This window comes from Schistocerca serialis, chromosome 5 (genome assembly GCF_023864345.2).
Source record: "Schistocerca serialis cubense isolate TAMUIC-IGC-003099 chromosome 5, iqSchSeri2.2, whole genome shotgun sequence".
NCBI classification, from domain to species: Eukaryota; Metazoa; Arthropoda; class Insecta; order Orthoptera; family Acrididae; genus Schistocerca; species Schistocerca serialis.
In genome coordinates, this window is record NC_064642.1 from 656,526,783 (window position 1) to 656,548,000 (window position 21,218).

General features: G+C 42.3%; 1 pseudogene; it reads right to left on the reverse strand.

Moving 5' to 3' along the window:
* Window positions 1-20,304: 20,304 nt before the first annotated feature.
* Window positions 20,305-20,422, reverse strand: LOC126482527 (5S ribosomal RNA; annotated as a pseudogene).
* Window positions 20,423-21,218: the final 796 nt, after the last annotated feature.

Below are 21,218 nucleotides of genomic sequence, written 5' to 3' on the forward strand. Positions count from 1 at the left end.
ATAATGTTTTACGTGTCTACGTCTTGTGAGCACTGCTGCTTCTGCAATTCTAATTTGTCGTCGATAAGATCTTTGAGACGAGACTGGAGGCCACGTTGCAATCCACATGACTTACAGGTTTGAAGGAGATTGTAGCTGCTTCTGTGTTGGATTCCGTTTAACTCTGTTCTGGAGTGAAGCTAAACTTTTGCTAGTGTGTGACGTGGTGTGCTCCTGAGCATAGCTACATTGAACTGAGCAGAGAAAGATGGAGAGTGATGGGTGAAAGCAGTCTCGGGTTTGTATTCATAATGTTATGCCGGGAACCGAACATAATATTTCTCCGTGCGTCTACTCTGGAAGACAAGTAGTGTTTTTCTGTAATTACGATATTGGCGAACCACAATGGAAAAAAAATATTCCTTGGTACTGAAGCAGAATGATATTCGTGGTTACGATTAATGTGCTGTTTCTGTTCTGTATTTCATACAGTATTGTATTTCATTCGTAATTAAGTTTGGCAAGACTTTATTATATTCACCAAAGTTTTTTGCACTTTCTTTATTTCTTAATTGCCTTGAACAGCAGCCCTTTGCGACTGTTGCATGGGTACCATATGACTCACGTATTATTAATGTTATTGCTCGCTGGGATTTAATAATCACAAGTTAAAAGGAAATCTCATATTTATTTACTTCTTGTTCATATACCAATTTAATTAAACGAAATATTCTGTTTCATGATAGTGGTAACGAGTAATCAAGTGGCCTTGCACTAACGTCTTGCACAGGAATAGCAAGAGAAATGATCTGGCACTTTCACTTCAATCATTAGCTTGATTAGAACAGCATCTCACGTCGTACAAACTGTATGGACAGAAAATATTTCTTTTACTTCAATAAATTGTTTTCAGATTCCAGAAGGTAAGTTATAATCGAGAATTTCCGACCCGCGGTTGTTTTTACGTACTGATGCAAAGTTTTGTGGGAAACTTGATTTGCTAGATCTTGGCAGCAAAGTATCACAAATTATAACTGAATCCACAACTGTGACACATGTCTTGTCTGCTAGTGGTAATCTAGATGATGCTTATAGGATCCAAGATTAGATTCACTGACGAGAAATTTGCTTAGTTAACGTCAGTAATCCATTTCAAACGACAAAAAAATATCCGTTGTGCTAAGTACATTGTCTATATCAAAGCATACATGAAGGGCAGTCAAATCACTTGATATTATCTTTTGGGACTTTATTCCGTCAATGAAGCGGGATTCCTTAAATAAGGCAATTTTACATGGAACTTAATGATTACAATTGCAAATGAAAGTCATTTTACAGAAACCATACAAATTATCAACTGCAACGTTAGAACTGCCTCTCGCGTATTTACATATCCGAAAGCCAAACAAATCTTTACCTAACAGGTCCTCACTTTTCATTTCAATTCATCTATATATAATTGTTATTCTCAGTAAGTTGGATGCATGAGCCGTTAAGCTGATAGTGTAATATATCTCGCACTTATTTGTCATTGTAATCTTTGAGATTATGTGGATAACATTTTTCTGTAAGTCTGATAGTATGTCTTCAGAAACATAGATTCTACACTCCATTTGAATAGTCGCTTAGCTACGACTTTTTACGATGCTTTAAGTTTGAAGAAATGCTATCTATCCCTTCTACCTCTATATATATCTACATGGATACTCTGCTAATCGCACTTAAGTGCCTGGCAGAGGGTTCATTCAACCAACTTCACAATAATTCCGTATTATTCCACTCTCGAACATCGCGCAAAACAAACGAACATCTGTATCTTTCCGTGTGAGCTCTGATTTTCCTTATTTTGTTACGATGATCGTTTCTCCCTGTGTAGATCGGAGTCAACAAAATGTCTTCGCTTTGAGAGGACAAAGTTGTAACTGATGTTTCGTGAGAAGACCCTGGCTCCTTACCATTTCAGTACCATTTATAACAATCAGAACTCACCCTGTACGTATGACGCATGGATGTTGGGCTAAGAGGAAATACGTTTTATCTTGTTAGCTTAGGCCTAACTTACTGCTGCATTTAACGGTAATGCCTACCACGAGAGTGCCACATGGCAGAGTGCACACCGAAGTAGTCGCTTTCTGCCGCGTTGACTTCAGCGTATTTCGTGGATACTTTTGCGATATGTTTCAGCGCCAACATTAAGGAGCGTTACGTCACTGTGCTCGACTTTTCAAGAGCTTTATACACACAATAAAAAGTATAATGTTCTGTTTTCAAGAAACTGCTTCAGTACCTCGATCGCATCAAAGAATAAAAGTTTTAGCAATACAAGAAAATTCAGTGCTACTCTCCCTTGTTTCGCTGTCTTGAATTGTTACGAAATACGAGGCGTGTTTTTTAAGTACGTACGGTTTTGAAATTGAAAAAAGACGTGCTAAGATATCTCAATAATTTTATCTTTACATGAAAGCCTGTGCCTTAATCTACTTTTCTACACAATTTCCGTCAATATTGAGGCACTAGTCATAACATTGTACCAGTTTTTGAATACCCTCCTCACAGAAGTCTGCCACCTGACTTGTTAACCACTGCATCACCACTGTTTTGACTTAGTCATCGACTTGAAGACGCTGACCGCCCAGGTGTTTCTTCAAGTGCAGGAACAGATGGTAGTCACTGGGCGCAAGATCGGGGCTGTACGGTGGATGATCTACAATTTTCCATCGAAAAGATGTGATGAGATCTTTGGTCTGATTCGCCACATGCGGAAGGGCATTGTCGTGCAGCAAAACGATGCCCTTGCTCAACTTCTATGGACTGTTGCTTTGATTCTGGTGTGACGTAGGCCACCCATGTTTCATCGCCCGTAACAATTTGGCTTAGGAAATCATCACCGTCGTTGTGGTACCGCTCAAGGAAAGTCAATGGACTGTCTAAACGTTTGGTTTTGTGCACATCCGTCAACATTTTCGGTACCCCACGTGCGCACAATTTTCGGTAATTCAAGTGCTCGGTCACAATGCCATACAGAAAACTACGAGAAACATAAGGGAAGGCATCCCGCAAGAAGGAAATCGTAAAGCGTCTGTTTTCTCTCACCTTATTGTCCACTTCCTGCACCAAACTTTCATTAACAACCAAAGGACGCTCTAACATTAGCACCGCTTGCAAAGTACGTTAGAAATCAGATTAATAATGTTGCTCACACAGCATATGTTCGCTTTATCGCTCATCAACAAAGTTATTAACTGCGGATGGTGTCGTCGGAATGGAAATAATGAAGCCACTGTAAAAACGTCATTAATTTTGGCACTTATCTTGAATCGATTTCCACGTAGATTTCGTCGAAGTTGTTATGGCTCATCTTGTTGATTCTAGGGTGATTCCACTTTGACTGCTAGAAGGTCCAGATCTGTATTTTAGCAATATTTGAAGACCTAACAAATGCGTTTTTCAGGAAATTCTTAATGATCAAACAATCCCAGATCAGAACAATGGTTTGGTAGAAATAATTTTTGACTTGGTGTTCACGATCCACATTTTTATTAACTTCTTGTGACTTCACATATACTTCTTCTTAATTGTCACACAATCAAGAAAACAGTTTTGTATCAATCTTCATATATGTAATTTCCACTTTAACCAAACACAAGGCTTGACTGTTATTTTACAAAGCGAAATAACAACTTAACTTCTGCAAAGTCAAGCAAAGACTTCTCTGTGCGCCTTCCCGCCAAAACGGTTACAAGTAAGTCAAAGATTATGACAGTCTCACAGTAATGAATACACACAAGAACCATATCACTGTAATATATCGACACATCGGAGTACCTATACATTAATAAAACCAATTGTGAATATTGCCACAAAAATATGTCTGTTACTTCGGAGAAAAGTAGTACGATATTACTGGTATCGAGAACTGGGGTTGGAGTGCCGTAATGGTCACGTAAATAAAGAAACATCACAACGCCCACTCCGTTGCTCACCATGCACATTTGTGCGGCCATCTTTAAATGCTCTCACCCACTTTCTTACCATTCCATCACTCATAATGTTTTCTCCGCAAACTGCGCAGATCTCACGATGAATATCGATCGCTTTTAGGCCTTTTGCACTAAGAAATCTTATAACAGCCCGTACTTCACAGTCGGCGGAACTCACGATTATCGGACGCCTCTTAAACACTCAGTACACAACATAAACAAGGAAGAATCAGACTGTAATGGCGTCAGTGCGTAGATTAAGGTACAGGCTTTCATGTAAAAATAAAATTATTGAGATATCTTAGCACGTGTTTTTTTAATTTCAAAACGGTACTTACTTAAAAAACACGCCTCGTAAAATTTGGCAAGTGTTGGCTGATTCACCCATTATATAAAAATTGGAACATCATGTAATGTACACCAGATTATGCTATTCTGTATGGAAGGACCCAAGCAGTCACTGTCGATCACAGAAACTGACGGCAAGTCCTAGGTTGAGTACTCGGGAGATGCCCTGCTTTTGGGAACTGCGCTCAGGAAGCTGGCATCCATCACGGTGGGGAAGGACAAAGTTAGCCGCGACAGCGGCTGCAGAGGCGGTGCTTTCGGCTGCCGGATCTGTTCCCAGATTTATGAGCCAGCTGCTGCGACTGGAGACAGCCATTAGCGCCTGAGCGACGGCAAGCCGTCCTGCCGTCCCGTGTTGTGGGCCGTCGCGTCACCGTGTCTGTGGCTCACCGCAGATTGGATTCGTCACGCGTAGCGCTTCTCTCGTGGAGTACAGAGATGAGAGTGTCTTTTTATCTCAGCCATAACATTATTTTTACATCTACATCTACATCTACATGATTACTCTGCAATTCACATTTAAGTGCTTATCAGAGGGTTCATCGAACCACAATCATACCATCTCTCTACCTGTCCACTCCCGAACAGCGCGCGGGAGAAACGAACACCTAAACCTTTTTGTTCGAGCTCTGATTTCTCTTATTTTATTTTGATGACCATTCCTACCTATGTAGGTTGGGCTCAACAAAATATTTTCGCATTCGGAAGAGAAAGTTGGTGACTGAAATTTCGTAAATAGATCTCGCCGCGACGAAAAACGTCTTTGCTTTAATGGCTTCCATCTCAACTCGAGTATCATATCTGCCACACTCTCTCCCCTATTACGTGATAATACAAAACGAGCTGCCCTTTTTTGCACCCTTACGATGTCTTCCGTCAATCCCACCTGGTAAGGATCCCACACCGCGCAGCAATATTCTAACAGAGGACGAACGAGTGTAGTGTAAGCTGTCTCTTTAGTGGACTTGTTGCATCTTCTAAGTGTCCTGCCAATGAAACGCAACCTTTGGCCTGCCTTCCGTATGTGGTCTTTCCAACTGAAGTTGTTCGTAATTGTAACACCCAGGTACTTAGTTGAATTGACAGCCTTGAGAATTGTACTATTTATCGAGTAATCTAATTCCAACGGATTTCTTTTGGAACTCATGTGGATCACCTCACACTTTTCGTCATTTAGCGTCAATTGCCACCTGCCACACCATACAGCAATCTTTTCTAAATCGCTTTGCAACTGATACTGGTCTTCGGATGACCTTACTAGACGGTAAATTACAGCATCATCTGCGAACAACCTAAGAGAACTGCTCAGATTGTCACCCAGGTCATTTATATAGATCAGGAACAGCAGAGGTCCCAGGACGCTTCCCTGGGGAACACCTGATATCACTTCAGTTTTACTAGATGATTTGCCGTCTATTACTACGAACTGCGACCTTCCTGACAGGAAATCACGAATCCAGTCGCACAACTGAGACGATACCCCATAGGCCCGCAGCTTGATTAGTAGTCGCTTGTGAGGAACGGTGTCAAAAGCTTTCCGGAAATCCAGAAAAACGGAATCAACTTGAGATCCCCTGTCGATAGCGGCCTTTACTTCGGGCGAATGTGAATAGTCGTTATCATACATACAATGTCGGTCAAAAGTTCTGGACCACCCATGATAAAAGCTATACCCTTTATTTCAAAGTACAAACACATTGTAGAAGCTAAACGAATCGACAAAATAAATGTAAGGTGTACAATTTTGCTTCCGTCGTTTGCCGATAGGTGGCGACAACTGTAAGTAGCGGTCGAAAGTAACAGATCGCAGACGTAAGGCAGTTAGCTTGGACCTCGGTCAACATAACCTCATTCAAACATTAGCCGATTTGTGTTTGCATCATAAAGTTGTTCTTGATTGAAAATGTCACTTTAAGAGCGCAATTCTCGTCATTTGAGGGAGGTGTTACTGTTTTGTTCAAATATGAAGAAAACAGCGGCTGAGTCTCACCGAATGCTCTCAAATACCTCCGGTAAGGACGCTATAGTGGTTTCAACGCTTCAAGGACGGTGATTTTAACGTCGTAGACCGGCATAGTGGTAGAAAAGAGAGAATGCTTTCGAAGTTGCAGAATTGGAGACATTGCTGAGTGAAGACTCGCGTCAAACTAAAGGAGAATTGACACGATTAGTGGGAGTGACACGAAGCCATTTCAAAACGTCTCAAGTTGCTTCAGAGGAAAAAAGGGAAGGGATTTCTGCATCGCATTGTGACCGGAGACGAAAAATGGGTTTATTACGATAACCGTAAACGCAAAAAATCATGGGTATATCCCGGCCATGCTTCCACGTCGACGGTCAAACCGAATATTCATGGCTCCAAGATCATGCTCTGCATTTGGTGGGACCAGCTCGGCGTCGTGTACTGTGACGTATTAAAACCAAGTGAAACAATCACAGGTGCTCGTTATCGAATGCAATTAATGCATTTGAGCTGAGCATTAAAAGACAAACGGCCGCAATACAGCTAGAGGCACGATAAAGTGATTTTGCATCACGACAATGCTCGACCTCACGCTTCAAAAGAGGTCAAAACGCACTTGGAAACGTTAAAATGGGAAGTCCTACCCCACCCGCAGTATTTCCCAGACATTGCTCCCTCTGACTATCACCTGTTTAGATCAATGGCTCATGGCCTGGCTGAGCAACACTTCCGATCTCATGAAGAAGTCCCAAATTGGATCGATTTGTGGATAGCTTCAAAAGATGAACAATTGTTTCGAGGCAGGATTCGTACACTTGCGGAAATATGGGAGAAAGTAGTGGCCAGCGATGGAAAATAGTTTGAATGAAACATGTGTAACCAATTTGTTTCATTAAAGACTCAAATCTTCTGGTAAACCTTCCGGGATGTAAGGTCGTGGTCCATGAAACTCTTCAGCTCCTAACGTTTCGTCCAGAGCTACGCTGGACATCTTCAGAGGGGTGTTTCTCCTCCGATGAGTCTTGCCGACTCCGGAGGAGAAACACCCCTCTGAAGATGTCCAGCGCAGCTCTGGACGAAACGTTAGGAGCTGAAGAGTTTCATGGACCACGACCTTACATCCCGGAAGGTTTACCAGAAGATATGTCATCCGGTCGTGAAAGCTTCCATACTATGATCAAAAGACTCAAATGTTTGCGGATAAACGGCGGAAGCAAAGTTGTACACCTTGTATTTTCTCTCTATTTTCTCTCTCCATCTTTAAGTGCAATACAATATGCTTTAGATTTTAGCCTCTTCAAAGTACTCACGCTTTGCACTCAGAACAGCTGCATAAACTCTTGACTTTCGAGATAAGATTTTGTGGAGACTCAGCATGTGAAAAGTTGAAACAATCTTCGGTTAACCAAAAGCAAGGGCGGTAACATTAAGAGTGCAACGGAAAATCCACTATTAAACGCAGAAGAGAGCGGATAGGTGGAAACAGTAAATTGGAGCCATCTAAGAGGGAGAGGACTTATCTGATGATTTGAGAGAAGTACAAACAGGACTGAACGGGGAAGCTAGAGGATCCAGTATTATAATTAGAATTTAAAAGACTTCAGATCAGATATGGCAGAAGAAATAGATAGCATTAGATGGGAATTTCTAAAAATCATTGGGGGAAGTGACAACCAAACGACTACTCACGTTGGTGAGTGGAATGTATGAGACTGGTGATATGCTATCTTATTTTCGGAGAGACATCTACAAAATTTCCAAGAGTGCAAGAGCCGAAAAGTGTGCGTGAGAATTATCGCACAATCAGCATAACAGCTCATGCATCCAAGTTGCTGACAAGAGTAATGTACAGAAGAATGGAAAAGAAAATTGAGGATGAGTTAGATGACGATTATTTTTGCTTTAGGAAAGGTGAAGGCACCAGGGAGGTAGTTGTAACGTTGAGGTTGAAAATGGAAGCAAGACTAAAGAAAAATCAAGGTAGGTTCATAAAATTTGTTGACCTGTAAAAGGCGTTCCACCTTCTAAACTGGTGCAATATGTTAGAAATTCTAAGGAAAATAAGGTTAAGGTATAGAGAGAGTAGGGTAAAATACAACATGAACAAGGGCCAAGAGGGAATAATAAGAGTGGAAGACCAAGAACGAAGTTCTCAGATTAAACAGGATGTAGTTTTTCGCCCCGGCTGTTGAATCTATACATCGAAGAAGAAAAGACGGAAATAAAAGAAACGTTCAAGAGTGTGATTAAACTTAAGGGTGAAAGAATATAAGCGGTAAGATTCGCTGATGACGTTGCTGTCCTCAGTGGAAGTGAAGAACCACAGGGTGTGTTGAAAGGAATGAACATTCCAATGAGTACAGAACATGGATTGACAGTAAATCGAAGAAAGTAATGAGAAGTAGCAGAAATGAGAACAGCGAGAAAACTTTCAATTAGAACTGGGGGTCACTAAGTAGATGAAGTTAACGAATTCTGCTACCTAGGTAGCAGAATAACCCGTGACGGACGGAGCAAGAACATAATAAGCAGTTTAACACCGGAAAATGAGATATTCATGGGTAAGAGAAGTCTTCTAGTATCCAACATTTCAACTTGAGGAAGATACTTCTGAGAATGTTCGTTTGGGGAACAGCATTGTATGGTAGTGAAAGACGGAAAACCGGAACAGAAGAGAATTGAAGTATTTGAGACTTGGTGCTACAGAAGAATGTTGACATTTTGGTGTACTGCTAAGGCAAGAAATGAATAGGTTCCAGAATCGGCGAGGAAAGGAATGTATGGAAAACAATGACAAGAAAAAGAAACAGGATGATAGCGTGCTGAAGAGATATCATGGAGTAACTTCCATAGTGCTAGAGGGAGCATTAGAGGGTGTAAACTGTAAAGGAAGACAGAGATTTGAGTACATCCAATAAATAACTGAGGGCGTAGGAGGCAAGTGCTACCTTGAGATGAAAAAATTGTAAAAAAAAAGAAATTTATGGCGGGCCTCATCAAAAGAATTCTAAAATTACGCTGAAAATTTTTTCACAGTATATTGATGATCATCAGTATTACGTCTGTTTGTATACAACATAATATTACAATAGCTGAGGACTACAGAATATCGAAAGTTAAAATGTTCTTTCCGTCTTCATATTAACCGACGAAACGAAATCAACTTGTTCCTTTTTCGTAGAGATGAGCATATAGTATTTTGGTACCAGAGTATCACTTTTCGACTGCATAGCTTCAATGATGCCATTTTTAGCCCGTCAGACAAGAAATGATGTAGTAAAATGCACTTCAAATTGTTTTGTAGAGGAAGATCAAGGTAGATAGATTCGTACTGATGTAGGTTGCAGAAGTTATGCAGAAATGAAGAGGCTTGCACCTGATAGACGAGCTTGGAGAGTTACATCAGATCAGTCATCGAACTGAAGACCACAACAAAGCATCAGCTGCACTTCTTCAGAAAAAAAAACGGAAAGAACATAAGTTTGTATGTCAACGAATTATTGGCATTCGACAGAGCTCAACAACAGATGGACACCAGTACGCTCCTGAAGAAAACCGCAAAAAAGGATTCGAAGCGTCGTCTTACTGACTGAACAGAAGAGGAAAACAATGTGACCTAACTGCACATAACATTTTAATTTCATCTCAAATACTGCAGTCACGTGTGGGCAAAATCTTCTGTGGCGGATAATTTTACCACAAGACTGCTTCGTGACACTCATCTCTGATGTAGATTAACAGATTAATATTTCAACATGCCTCTGTCCAGGGGAATCTCAGCAGTAATTAGACGAAACGTGAATCCCATAACGTGGCGGTACTTTGCTATGCCCTTATTTCTTACATACACTCTCTACTCTGAACATTCTAGACGTCTACCGTACGGACAAGTAGAAAAACGTGTGTATGTGTGTGAGAGAGAGAAGGAGAGAGAGAGAGAGAGAAAGAGAGAGAGAGAGAGGGAAAGGACACGACTGGACAGAGGAGAGACTTTCAGGCAGACACGCCAGGCTTTTCATATTAACGATGGGTATTAAGCTTGCTAATGTTCGCGTTTAAATGGCGTTACGGACGCATCATCGATTCCATTGTGATGATAAATAGCTATTTTAATCTTTTAAGCTACAGCACTGGATGAATGTGCACCCCCAATGTTCAGCCGTTGGTCAGTTTAGAGCTTTTTAACTTTACGTTTACGTTATTATAAGAGGCGATCAAAATGTTTCTGGTCGAGGGCGTTGCTGCAGCGTATATGCAACGCGACTCCGATGCGGAAATGTGGGGTGTCTCTCATAACAGTCGCCAGGCGCACTTTCTTTGGTATTTTGGCAGGTATTTGCAATTTTGTTTTTGCAAGGTGTAACTGGAGTCAGCCCAACGTTGCTGATCACGTCTTACAGGCGAGCACACCGTCGATGGAATCACACTTAAGTGCCTGGCAGGGGATTCATCGAACCATTTTCATACTACTTCTCTACCATTCCACTCTCGAATGGCGCGTGGCAAAATGGAACACCTAAATATTTCTGTTCGAGCTCCGATTTCTCTTATTTTATTATAATGATCATTTCTCCCTACGTAGGTGGGTGTCAACAAAATATTTTCGCATTCGGAAGTTGGTGATCGAAATTTCGTAATAGATCTCGCCGCAAAGAAAACCGCCTTTGTTTCAGTGACTGCCACCCCAACTCGCGTATCATATCAGTGACACTCTCACCCCTATTGCTCGATAACACGAAACGAGCTGCCTTTCTTTGCGCTTTTTCGATGTCCTCCGTCAATCCTACTTGGTAAGGATCTCACACTGCGCAGCAACATGCCAGCAGAGGACGGACAAGTGTAATGTAGGCTGTCTCTTTACAGGGGTTGTCGCATCTTCTAAGTGTTCTGCCAACAAAACGCAGTCTTTGTTTCGCCTTCCCCACAATATTATCTATGTGGTCTTTCCAATTTAAGTTTCTCGTAATAGTAATTCCTAGGTATGTAGTCGAATTGACAGCTCTTAGATTTGTGCGATTTATTGTAGACCCAAAATTTATCGGATTTCTTTTAGTACCCATGTGGATGACCTCGCACTTTTCTTTATTTAGTGCCAATTGCCACTTTTCGCACCATACGGAAATTCTCTCTAGATCATTTAGTAACTGGAATTGATTGTCTGATGATTTTACTAGACGGTAAATTACAGCGTCATCTGCAAACAATCTATCAATCACCTGGATCATTTATGTAAATCAGTAACAGCAGAGGGCCTATGACACTACCTTGCGGAACGCCAACTATCACTTCTGTTCTACTCGATGATTTACCGTCTATCACTACGAACTGTGACTTCTCTGAGAGGAAATCACAAACCCAGTTGAAACGTCCCCTTAGAAAAAATTTATGCATGACGGTGCTTATAAACCTCTTACATTATTTGATTTTCAAACAGCTGGGCAGAACTGAACGTACTCACACATTTCGCTCTTTACTTATTCTGATCAACACTAAACTGACACACAATATTTTTAGCACAACGCAATCTGACTTTCAATAATCCCTTGATTGTTCCTGTTTTGTGAGTAAAAACTGTGGAATGTGCTTGTAATATCTCAAAAAGGTCCTGCCTAACAATAACTTATAATTTTCATGAATTACTTACCTCACCAAAATCTTCGTTATTCGAACTATTGCAATACAGTGAGCGCCAATACTGCCAGCTAAATAAAAGATTCTAACTACTGAAGGCACTAACTACTGATAGGCATAGTTAGCAAATGAAAGATTTTGATAGAGAACAAACAATGTATTTACCTTAATAGCGTTCAAAAGTCATATCAGTTCATGATATCCAGTATTACAAATTTACTCTTTTTGATGGACACACGTCCAGATCGACCGCTCTCAAAATTTTGCCATCTCTCTCCCCACATCCACCACTGCTGGCGGCTCACCTCCAACTGCGCAACACTACGTGCTGTTGACATCCAGCTGCCCAACACTACAATAGCAAATATTCCAATAATGCAAACCAGCCACAGACTGCACACAGCACAGCCAGTGATTTTCACATAGAGCGCTACGTGGCGTTATCACCATAAAAAGCTAAACAGCCTACTTACACAGTCACACAACTTAGACGATACTCCATCTGCAAGCAATTTGATTAATAGTCGCTTGTGAGGCCTTCTGGAAATCTAGGAATATGGAATCGATCTGAGATCCCCTGTCGACAGCACTCATAACTTCATGGGAATAACTGCTGTGTTGCACAAGAACGATATTTTCTGAATCCGTGTTGATTATAACGTTCGAGTACAATATATGCTCCAAAATCCTACTGCAAATTGAGGTCAGTGATACGGGTCTGTAATTCAGTGGGTTAGTCCTATTTACATTCTTGAATATTGGTGAGACCTGTGCTACTTTCCAGTCTTTAGGAACAGATCTTTCGTCAAGTGAGCTGTTGTATATGGTTGTTACGAAAGGCGCTATTGTGTCTGCATACTCTGAAAGGAACCTGGTTGGTATACCATCTGGACCGGAAGACTTGCCTTTCTTAAGTGATCTGAGTTGTTTCGCAACTCCCAAGATATCTACTTTTATGTCACTCATGCTAACAGCTGCTCTGGTTTCGAACTCTGGAATATTTACTTCGTCTTATTTCGTGAAGGAATTACAGAAACTACATTTAGTAACTCTGCTTCAATGGCACTATCATCGATAACATTTCCATCGCTATCGCGCAGTGACGGTATTGACTGTTTTTTGCCACTGCTGTACTTTACATACGACTAGAATCTCATTGGGTTTTCTACCATATTTTGAGACAGTGTTTCATTGTGGAAACTATTAAAAGCATCTCGCATTGATGTCCACTGGGTTTTCTACCATATTTTGAGACAATGTTTCATTCTGGACACTATTAAAAGCATCTCGCATTGACGTCCACACTAAAATTCGAGATCCCTTGAAACTTAGCCGGTCTTGGGAATTTTGCATTCTTCTGAATTTGGCACGCTTATTTCGTTGCTTCTGCAACGGTATTCTGACGTGTTTTGTGTACCATGGTGGATCAGTCCCGTTTCTAATTAAATTATGCAGAATGTATCTATCTATTGCTATCGGTACTGCATCTTAGAATTTGAGCCATAGCTGGTCTACACTTACATAATTAGCTTGGAAGAAATGGAGACTCTCTCTTAGGAAAGCACCAAGCGAATTTTTATCTGCTGTTGTAAATAGATATGTTTTGAGTTTGTTTTTAGTGGTTTTGGTTGATATAGTTTTAAGCCTCTCTACAATGACCTTGTGTTGACTAATCCCTGTATCCGTCATGAGACTCTTTTTTAGATCAGCATTATTTGTGGCTGAGAGATCAAGTGTGTTTTCGCAACCATTTACAATTCGTGTGGGCTCATGAACTAATTGTTCAAAGTAATTCTCAGAGGAAGCATTCAGTACATTACGCCACTTTGTTTTCCATTACAAAGAAAATGAATTACTTTTGAACGCATTACGGGAACAGCAGTGATCAATGTCTTATAAATATTTACTATTAAAAACAGTCTTGATCACGATTTATTTATCAAGGTGACCGGTTTCGACCACTACTGTGGTCATCTTCAGACCACTGAGTAGGAACCTCTTTCTGTTGGAAAGAGGTTAAAAACAGTCTTGATCACGATTTATTTATCAAGGTGACCGGTTTCGACCACAGTAGTGGTCGAAATCGGTCACCTTGATAAATAAATAGTGATCAAGACTGTTTTTAGTAGTAAACAAAGAAAATGATTTACAAAGGGAAATTTTACCTGCTCATGAGACAGAGCGGTCCTAAATAAGTCTACTGCGATATTAGTTTTATAGATATATGTTAACAGGGACAGTAAAAGACGAGGAACCAGGAGTACTCTCACAGCGACTTCACCGCCTTGTCCCGCGCTGACTGCTACCGCTATGCAGAAGCGTGCTGTTCAGTCGCTGCTGGGGTGCAGGTTATTCCTTGTGCTTCTTGTCTCTCTCAATACATACTGGTAAAGCTAATATAGCACTAGACCAATATGGTAGCGCGCCTACCTGTTGTGTCCTGCCTGCTCGTCGAATATAGGTTTCCTAGGAAACCTGCATTCTCGGATCACTAGACAACAATTCAAGCAAATCGTACTAACGAATTTCTGTTACAGTAAGATAAACGACAATACTTAACTTTCAGAATTTACAATGGTGTGTCACAAGTAGTAGGTGACAGACAAAATAAGAAAATGTCTTCAGTATACACAACTGCTAATACAAGTGAATCAATACAGTTTCTAAGTCACTGATGTAGAGCTCTTAGAACGGCCGGCCTTCAACTGGGTCGCGTCCAGGCGGGCGCTGAGCCAACGTTCTCTTCGCCTAGAAGCCACTGCTGTCTCGGTGTCATCCCAGAGAGAGGTCGGTCAGCGTACTACTGGCTGACGTCTTCTTCACACCCTTCTCTGCTCTCCCGTTCCTCACCGTCTTCCGGCGTTTGACTTTTACTATCGAATGTGCGTGTCAAATTCCCATTAAAACATAATTTTGTTTGATACCGGAAGCAAACCGACGCATTCCGTCGACGCTGGGCGTTACATGAAAGACTTGACAGCATTGTTTGTTTGGCCGGGCACCAGCTAGAATTTGCAAAAACGAAACCCCGAATATGTATTGAACTCTAGAGGAGTGTAAATACCGACGTGTAGGCAAAGGATTATTGTAGCATTCGCGTCTTTGCAACGTTCGTGCGGTAAATGTGGCAATGTGAACCATGGTGACGTTATTACCACTTGCTTACAAACAGGACTAACATGTTACTCTTGTACGCCATGCGGTGCTGATGTTTCATGACAACGCAAGTCCCCACATCGCAAATGTCGTCAACAGAAGTTACGACAATTGAAGTGGGAGACTCTCCAGCACCAGCCTGCGATTGTCATGCCTTCGGTCCCTCAAAAAGGTCTTGAATGGTCGACGATTCCTGTCGGACGAGGATGTGCGGAAGACAGCTACGGACTTCTTCACGCACCATGCCATGGTGTTTTACCAAACATGTACACTATGTGGTTAGAAGTATCCAGTCACCTGACTGAAAATGACTGACAAGTTCGTGGGACCCTCCATCGGTAATGCTTGAATACAATACGGTGTTGGCCCACCCTTAGCCTTGATGAGAGTTTCCACTCTCGCAGGCATACGTTCAGTCAAGTGCTGGAAGGTTTATTGAGGAATGGCAACCCGTTCTTCACGGAGTGCTGCACTGAGGAGAGGTATCGTTGTCGTTTGGTGAGGCCTGGCACGAAGTCGGCTTTCCAAAACATCCCAAAGGTGTTCTGTAGGATTCAGGTCAGAACTCTGTGCAGGCTAGTCCGTTACAGGGATGTTACTGTCGTGTAATCATTCCGCCACAGGCTGAGCATCATGAACAAGTGCTCGATCGTGTTGAAAGATGCAATCGCCATCCCCGAATTGCTCTTCAAAAGCAGGAGGCAAGAACGTGGTTAAAACATCAATGTAGTGCTGTGACAGTGCCACGCAAAGCAACAAGGGGTGCGAGCCCCGTCCATGAAAAACACCACCACACCATAACACCACTGCCTTCAAATTTTGCTATTGGCACTATACACGCTGGCAGATGACGTCATCAGACATTCGCCATACCCACACCCTGCCATCGGAACGCCACATTGTGTACCGTGATTCGTCACTCCACACGACGTTTTTCCACTGTTCAATCGTCCACTGTTTACGCTCCTTACATCAAGCGAAGTGTCGTTTGGTATTTACCGGCGTAATGTGTGGCTTATGAGCACCCGCTCGACAATGAAATCCAAGTTTTCTCACCTACCGCCTAACTGTCATAGTACATGTAGCGGATCCAGATGCTGTTTGGAATCCCTGTGTGATAGTGTGGGTAGACGTCTGCCTATTACACATTACGACCCTCTTCTACTGTGTGCGGTCTCTGTCAGTCAACAGACGAGGTCAGCCTGTACGCCTTTGTGCTATACGTGTCCCTTCACGTTTCCACTTCACTGTCACATGGGAAACAGTGGACCTAGGGATGTTTAGTAGTGTCAAAATATCGCGTACAGACGTATGACACAAGTGAAACCTGATCACGTTCGAAGTCCGTGAGTTCCGCTGGGAGCCCCATTCTGCTCTCTCACGATGTCTAATGACTACTGAGGTAGCTGATATGGAGTACCTGGCAGTAGGTGACAGCACAGAGCACATAATATGAAAAAAGGGCGTTTTGGGTGGTATCCGGATACTTTTGATCACGTAGTGTATCTTCAACCTGACGCATCTGTGAGATGATTGCCTCAGTGTCCACAGCGATTCTGCGTGTGTGGGAGATCTGTTCTTGACTGTAACGCCTTCGAATGGAAACTTTTTTATTGCCCTTTACACATATACTGTTCGTGTAAAACCACTGACGCTAGAGGCGTAAAAAGAAATTTCCTGAGGAGTAAAAACTAAACGTTTCGATTCTATTTCAGTCACGAAACTGAAGTATTTTCACAAGATCGTTACTATTATCACAATTTTTATGACTCTAATATTGATTATGTAAGTTATCGATAGTTACTTTCTCTCAGTTAGTGGCATGGACGTTACAGGTTCCTCGCATAGTTCACCTACTACACACATACGTTGTGCTTTATCCCTTACATCACACCGGCCCTTTATGACCGACCGGTTCTAGGCGCTTGTAAAGATTGAAACAAACTTTCAGTTTGGGAAAGGAATCAATCAGCATAATCCTGGGACATTGGGTCAGCTGTTGGGTAAAAAATTACCGCAATCAGCAGAAATTTTATTTCCACCTAATTTCATGTCGATAAATGTGAAATGCCACTATATTTAACAGGCCGCGGTGGCCGAGTGGTTCTAGGCGCTTCAGTCTGGAACCGCGCGACCGCTACGGTCGCAGGTTCGAATCCTGCCTCGGGCATGGATGTGTGTGATGTCCTTAGGTTAGTTAGGTTTAAATAGTTCTAAGTTGTAGTGGACTGATGACCTCAGATGTTAAGTCCCATAGTGCTTAGAGCCATTTGAACCTTACATCGCTGATGATAAAAGTGAGAGATATACGTAACAAATGCTAAACTTCTCATGAAAATGTCTTCTCCAAGTTGTAGTTAGCGCCTCCAGTAGTCCAGAAATGGCTTCGTTATTCGCTTAGAAATAGATAAATGAACTGACATAACGACACAGCAGTAACTATATAACGGCCACAGTGGTGCTGTACACGGTTTGACACAAAGCATTACCGGCCTGAAGTCGTCAAATTCTTGCCAGTGCAGAAGTAAGGAGTGCAGCAATGAAGTGATTTACGAACAGTAAGTAAAGTGCACACGTTTGAGCGTGTTTGATTTTAAATGGGGTTGCAGTGTGCAGGGCAAGCAACTGTGGCAATAGAGGAGTAATGCAGGGGAAGCATATTTTGTAACAAATGTGTACAAGTAAAGTGCACACGTTTGAGCGTGTTTGATTTTAAATGGGGTTGCAGTGTGCAGGGCAAGCAACTGTGGCAATAGAGGAGTAATGCAGGGGAAGCATATTTTGTAACAAATGTGTACAAGTAAAGTGCACACGTTTGAGCGTGTTTGATTTTAAATGGGGTTGCAGTGTGCAGGGCAAGCAACTGTGGCAATAGAGGAGTAATGTAGGGGAAGCATATTTTGTAACAAATGTGTACCGTCACTGTGGATAGCTTTACGTTGTGAGGAGGATTTGTAGGCAGCACTTCCGATGCACCACGAATTTCTTCGTCATTCATTCTAACAGACAATCCACACACGCACCACACACTCACGCACACACACATACACACACACACACACACACACACACACACACACACTCACACACACACACATACGAACACAAGCTAAATATCATTCCTCTTTCACCATTTCAAAAATAGTTGGGAGAATGCATTAGTCGCTAGAGTGAATGTGTTGAGATATGAATATGTAGACATGGCAATGGCGGCCGATGATTTCCGGCATAAAGAGCCACCTTCGTTCTGCCAACATCCTTGTCAAAGAGGGCGGAGGGACGGTTAGAGTTCCAAAGCACTCTCTTCTGCGCTTTGGATGGGAAACTGCCGCTAAAACACGGGAGAAACAGAAATGATCAATGGCATGACGTTGTTGAAAGCAAGGGAAATCATTGAGCTAGACATAAAGTGACTCAACAGGATATGTGTCCTGTAATTGAGAAAAGTGTCATGGTGATCTCTCCATTGGCAAAAGATTCCAGACCAGTCACCTAAGCCGGCCGAGGTGGCCGAGCGGTGCTGCAGTCTGGAACCGCGAGACCGCTACGGTCGCAGGTTCGAATCCTACCTCAGGCATGGATGTGTGTGATGTCCTTAGGTTAGTTAGGTTTAGGTAGTTCTAAGTTCTAGGGGACTGATGACCTCAGAAGTTAAGTCCCATAGTGCTCAGAGCCATTTGAGCCAGTCACCTATTCGGATCTGCGGGAACGGACTGCCAAGGGGGAGGTGACTATGAGAAGAAGGTTGATTAACCAATGAAAGGGTAACGTTCTACAAGTTGGGGAATGGGATGTCAGAAGTTTGGATGTTGTGGCTAGAAAATCGGAAAAGGGAAATTCAGAGGCTCAGTCTAGATATACTGGATATCAATTAAGTGAAATGGAAAGAAGACAAGGATTTCTGGTCGGACGAGTACAGGATAATATCAATAGCAACAGCAGAGGGTGTAGCGAGAGGTAGGATTCGGTATTAATAAGCATGCAGGGCAGAGAGTGTGTTACTGTGAATAGTTCAGTGATAGGAATGATCTCAGCAGAATCGACAGCAGACCAGCACCGACAACGATAGGCCAGATATACATGTCGTTATCGTAAACAGAGGATGAAAAAATAACGTATATGACAATATGGAACCGGTAATTGGGTACGTAAAGGGAGATGCAAATCTAACAGTCATGAGGACTGTAGGGGAGAGTGTAGAAAAAGAGAGTTGCGGGAGAATATTAGCTCCACAGTAGGAACGAGAGAGGAGAAATAGTAATTGAGTTCTGCAATAATTATTAGTTAGTAATAGCGAATTCTCTGTTCAAGAAACACAAGAGGACGAAGTATACTTGCGAAAGGCCTGGACGTACGGGAAGATTTCAACATTTCAATCTTGTTTCCATTATCAACCGCAACGCACCTTTACCTTTCCTAAAGCCAAACTGCTCGTCATCTAACACATCCTCTATTTCCTTTCCCATTCTTCTGTATATTATTCTTGTCAGCTGATGGTGCGATAATTCTCGCGTTTTTCGGCTCTTGCTATCTTCTGAATTGTGTGTATGATGTTTTTTAGAATTTGCGATGCAATGTTATCTACCCCTATTTTGCATTTTGATTCTAATGCTGGATCCCCTATTTGCGGCTGGTGCAGTGGAGATTTTGTCATGACTGCGGGACCACCAGCTTTGAAGTAGACGTTAGGCACCACCAACAACGCACTAATGGCCACAGGCATCTTTCTGTATCTGAGATCGGCTTAAGAGCCATGGCTCACTTACAAAGATAACACATTTTAAATACGATAGACAACACAAGATTTGAGATGAATATGAAAAGAGTAGATAACTTTATGTCAGACATACTTTGAAGGAATTTTTCGTTTAAAAATTTCATAAATGAAATATTAAGAAACTGCATAGCCTTAAAAATCTCCGTAAACTCCACAGGTTCTCATTTAAAAACTAAAAATTTAAAAACTGACTGCTAGTGCTACCTTTACTCAAAAGGTTAAACCTTACTCTTATGATAATATGCACTCAAATGATATTTGCACACCTGCACTCCGTCATCAGGCCACAAGTGGCCCATCGGGACCATCCGACCGCCGTGTCATCCTCAGTTGAGGATGCGGATTGGAGGGGCATGTGGTCAGCACACCGCTCTCCCGGTCGTTACGATGGTTTTCTTTGACCGGAGCCGCTACTATTCGGTCGCGTAGCTCCTCAGCTGGAATCGCGAGGCTGAGTGCACCCTGAAAAATGGCAACAGCACATGGCGGCCCGGATGGTCACCCATCCAAGTGCCGGCCACGCCCGACAGCGCTTAACTTCGGTGATCTGACGGGAACCGGTGTATCCACTGCGGCAAGGCCGTTGCCTCAAATGATATCAATACATGCATTTTTCTTTTAGCAAACTTCCACATTTAAATAACGGAAGCCAATTCATGATTTATCTAGTTTATGCTCATCAATGAGAATTACCTCAGAAAACATTTTAAGCCAAGTCTAATATCTAACGAAGTCTGGTCACCCATCATCACAGGACACAACGCACGGCACGGGACCACCTGCGCCCAACCAGCCACCTTACCGGTACAGCTCTACGCTCTATGCTACGTGCGTGCCAAAGCATCGGCAGCCCCAACTATCATTTCTCGTGCAGTGGAACTTACATTGCTTAGCACGCCTTACGGTAACTTTATTCTAAATCAGGCCAGCATGACATCGCTATATATCTCTAGATAACACTTACGCTAGATAAATAATCGATATACGAGCGTAAACGTTCGCCTTCGGTAGCTGAGTGGTAGCCGGCACGGCAGCTCAGCGTGTTTGGTCAGAGGGTTTAGCTACCCTCTGTAATAAAAAAAACTGAATGAACAGATCAACGAACAACCTGAACGGGTGTCATCGGACGTCCGCCACGAACAAATACAACGAACAACATAGAACAAAAAATGAGATAAAAAAAGTGGTCAGCGCGACAGAATGTCGATGCTAAGGGCCCGGGTTCGATTCCCGGCTGGGTCGGAGATTTGTGGCGTCAAATCGGAAGACTTGCACCCGGCGAACGGTCTACCCGACGGGAGGCTCTAGTCACACGACATTTAAATTTTTACTTCCAATTACTTTCGCTTCAATGACCAGTACTACTGGCAAACAGATGAAGTTG